We start from the raw sequence: 5,000 nt of genomic DNA on the forward strand, positions 1-5,000 counted from the left end.
TATATATATATATATATATATATATATATATAATGTGTGTGTTCATTTATTAATGAATGTATGATGTATACAGTAGACGTAAGCATGCATGCATATAGTAACAGTGAAATGGAAGGAACATATAATTAATCATTGGCCATCAGTTCTTTTTTCAGCATAAATCTTAATTTTCGAAACTTGATCGTAAAATAAGAAAAATCTATTTTTTTATCATTATTATTTTGGAAATGTCGATTTATTTGCCTGTGTTTGCATTGCATTGCAGCCGATATATTTTTTTTTGTGTCAACATGCATTGCAGGTGGTAATGACCGAAGGGTCACTTGATTTTCATTATATTTGCTTTCTATAACTCATTTACACAGATTTTCCATCCTCCTTTACATTTAATGCTGCTTTGAGAGAGAAACCTTTTAGATTTTCACATGCATACGTCCACATTCTGCATTGCATCTAATTGCATGTGCATACCTGGTGAGGAGATCGGAGGGAGTGATTGTTAATGTGCGCCTACATCCTTCATAGCAGTCGGAATGAATTGAAGAAACGATACTTGTGAATATATTGCACTGCATATGCTCGCGCATCCGGCATTGCTCCCATCATTTTATTAATGCCTGTATGCATTTTTACATGAGTTTATAAGCTTGTACTTTCGGCATTGATCTCAGCATTTTTAATGCGTATGTGCATTTTTACATTATTGCATATGCCCCGTGCATTCAAAGTTGCATCAACGTGTACATTTGCATTCCAATTATTTTTTTTTCTTTTTTGCATACTTATATGTACGTGTGCATTTTAGATCAGAATTATTTTTTGTAAGTGCCTGAATATTCTGCATCGAAAACAACAATGCTTGCAGAAGATGATCCTGAGAATATTTGCATGCCCTCATTTGCATTCTGCTTTGCAGTCAGCATTTCTTCAAAGGAAATTTTACCTGATAAAAAAAACCGAGACGAGACAGCAAGCCTTAAACGTAACTCAAGCTAAATCCGTTAATTGGCCGAGAGAGTTTATCCAGCCATTGACGACTAGCTCGCTAGATTCCGCTGTGATCTGTGCTACTCTTTTGACATCTCTCGCTGAGTCTCGCTAATTTTATAATCTTTTTATTCAAGGTAAAGGAACCGACCACTATTATTCAAGGACGATAATCACTTAAAGCAACTGTTCTTAGATTTATTTGCTTTGTTAAAATAGCTTGCTTTCAACAGTGATGACAAGAAGTGCCGATTATTCTTCACTGGCTATACTGGACTACGCCAATCACTGGAAGTCATGTCGGGCATAATACCCAGCGCTAATACCCTCATTAGCAGGGTATCAGTCTCGCGTGGAATTTAATAATCAACATCGGAATAAGATCAGATTTTTTTTCCGAAACTTATACTTCACTTATTAGGTGATTTTGATGGTCGTCTATGTGGTGGTCCTGGATAATTAGCAGTTAAGATGCGTGTCTAATTGTTACGCTTAATTAGTATATTTTCGGAAAAGAGAGAGAGAGAGAGAGAGAGAGAGAGAGAGAGAGAGAGAGAGAGAGAGAGAGAGAGAGATGGAATATCATTGGGCTACTAATTTCTTTATTTAAGATGGGAAGAAAAATAGGGCTTTTGAAATTCGAAGTCATTTCTCATTATTTGTTGGTCTGTTTTCTTTTCTTTCACTTTTCTTTGCTTTATATGCTCACAGTATATTTCATGAAACGCTTACTTAAATTTTCTTGTATATCTTTAATTAAAGATATTTATTTCCTTTGTATATTAAAAGAAGGATATGAGCGCTTGCTTTTATGCACAGCCCATTCTGGGAAGATAACAGATGCCCAAGGAGGTCGATTAAGAGTAAGACGTTCTTTATAGAACGAGTTCATTAGCGAGTCTTTCTTTTTTTTCATTTTTTTTTTTTTGTCCAGCAATTGAAAAGAAATAAATTCTTAAAAAAATATATTTTATTTTCACGGATAAATTTACCCATTTCTTCATGGAAAATTCTATATATTCTTTTTTTCTTTTTCAATCCTTGTCCGCAAAAGAGTTGCGGTGGCGAATGGTAAATGGTAAAGTTTAATTCCTCATTGGGAAATATAATTGGCCCATTATTTTTAAAACGATGGTAAGCTCGTTTTCATTTTTTTCTCAACAGGAAGAAGATGGAAACGGTTTTTTATTTTTATTCTTTTTGTAATAAACAAATCTGAGTAATGGTGAGGCTTGATTCCTTTTCAGTTGGTAGTAGGTTGGCCAGGCCACCAGCCACCCGTTGAGATATTGCCGCTAGAGAGTTATTGGGTCTTTTGAATGGCTAGACAGTATTACATTGGATCCTTCTCTCTAGTTACGGTTCACTTTCCCTTTGCCTACACATACACCGAATAGTCTGGCCTATTCTTTACACATTCTCCTCTGTCCTCATACACCTGACAACACTGAGATTACCAAACAATTCTTCTTCGCCCATAGTCCAGTGGCTACTTTCGTCTTGGTAGGGGTAGAAGAGACTTTAGCTATGGTAAGCAGCTCTTCTGTGAGAACGACACTCCAAAATCAAACCATTGTTCTCTAGTCTTGGGTAGTGCCATAGCCTCTGTACCATGGCCTTCCACTGTCTTGGATTAGAGTTCTCTTGCTTGAGGGTACACTCGGGCACACTATTCTATCTTGTTTCTCTTCCTCTTGTTTTTTTTTGGTTGAAGTTTTCATAGTTTATATAGGAAATGTGTAAATGTTACTGTTCTTAAAGTATTATATTTTTCCTTGTTTCCTTTCCTTACTGGGCTATTTTCTCTGTTGGAGCCCCTGGGCTTATAGCATCTTGCTTTTCCAACTAGGGTTGTAGCTTAGCAAGTAATAATAATAATAATGATAAAAATAATAATAATAATAATAATAATAATAATAATAATAATAATACTAATAATATTAATAATAATAATAGAAAGAAAGCAACGAGTTATAACTATCAGGAGGTTTCTTTTAATAAGTCATAACACCAGTTTAATGCTTCACCTTTTAAATGAGATGAAATCCTTAAACCTGATTAATCGCTTATTGTACGAATCACATAAAAAAAAACCTGCCGACGATTTTAAAAGCTTCTTATCTCTCATCTCTTGTTTTGATGGAGTACCCACTTCACCTTCCTAATGCCCAAACGCTTGTGGCAGACGTTGACCTTTTTAGAAAAGGACATACTCGGATGACCTTGCATGTTGGGGAAGGAGTGCTGCGAACAGCCAAAGGTTGAAGACCCAGTGCGAGAGAGGGTAGGGCCGCCCCTATTGTTCGTGACCATGAATAAGAGAATTTGCGTTTTATTTTTTATTTATTCTTTACTCATTATTCCTTCCTGATATTGAACCTATGTTTGTGACTGGGTAGTTTTTATTTGATGAAATACTCGTCTGTTTTTGCTATTATTGATGATGTAATCAAAATTGTAATCTTAGAAAAGCAAATGCTAAAAGTCAAAGTGTCCTGATAAGGGAAGCAGTCCATTTGGAGTTAGGAAACTTAGAAGCGAAGAATAATCTATAGAAAAAATGTGATAATGAATAAAATCAATGTTTTCATATATATGTGTATATATACTGTATGTATACACACACACACACACACACACACATATATATATATATATATATATATATATATATATATACATAAAACAAATGTAGCCGTTTCTAATCCACTATAAAATAAGGTTTGGCCAGTTTATATATATATATATATATATATATATATATATATATATATATATATATATATATATATATATATATATATATATATATATATTATATATATATATATATATATATATATATATATATATATATATATACATCCTACATATAAAACATAATATAATAATATCTAAACTATAACATGAAATATAATACTCCATTTGTTATAAATCTGCAATGTTTAACCTCACTGCATAAGGATGTATACAGTACTATATATCGTGATTAACGGTGGAAGTAAGACTAGCCTAAATGATAAATCACACCCCGATACATATCACCCGACGAAAATAAACGAAGTAGTCCCCCGTAGACTCCGTTCCAGACCGAGGTCCGCCGATAACACAGACCAACTGGAGCGCCGCTGACGTACCCCGCTTGTGGTCTATCCAACTTAACAGCTGGAAGGTTCTTGGGAACCAATTGTTCCTTTGACTTTGCAGGTCCTTTTGAGCATTTTTATTCGTTGATGGCCAGAGAGGAGAGTTTTTTTATGGCATTCTGCATAATTGTTATTGTTACTGGCTGATGGTCACGTTGCTAAAGTGCGTTGTTGGCCCAAGTTGGGTACCATGTTTTAGGTGTTTTTGTTTTTGGTTTTTTTGTAGACGACCATGTTTTTACTCCGTGCTTAATTTTCTTAATCAGTAACATGTACGATGTTTTTTTTTAAAGACCGCTTGATCGTCTTGAACAAATGTATATTTTTTTTTTCAAGAATTCGGTTTTGAAGGTGTTAAGGGTCTCGATTTTTCCGAGATATCTCTTATCTAAAATGATGTAAAATTAATGTTATAAAAACAACAGTTTGCTAATACGTTAGTGTGAAAATTTTCCTGGTTTTTTTTATACATCTTGATTATTATTATTATTATTATTATTATTATTATTATTATTATTATTATTATTATCATTATTATTATTATTATTATTATTATTATTATTATTATTCTTTAGCCATGCATTGCAATTTAATTATTCTGAATTATTATCTCTCTCTCTCTCTCTCTCTCTCTCTCTCTCTCTCTCTCTCTCTCTCTCTCTCTCTCTCTCCCCTATATATATATATATATATATATATATATATATATATATATATGTATATATATATATATATATATATTTATATATATATATATATATATATATATATATACAGGAAACATCGATAAATGTATTTAGCCTGCGGTTTTTACTATCCATGGGTATTATTCCTTGGATTGTGCTTCGTGTTGTTCTTAAGTCTTGA

This window comes from Palaemon carinicauda, chromosome 19 (genome assembly GCF_036898095.1).
Source record: "Palaemon carinicauda isolate YSFRI2023 chromosome 19, ASM3689809v2, whole genome shotgun sequence".
Classification (NCBI taxonomy): domain Eukaryota; kingdom Metazoa; phylum Arthropoda; class Malacostraca; order Decapoda; family Palaemonidae; genus Palaemon; species Palaemon carinicauda.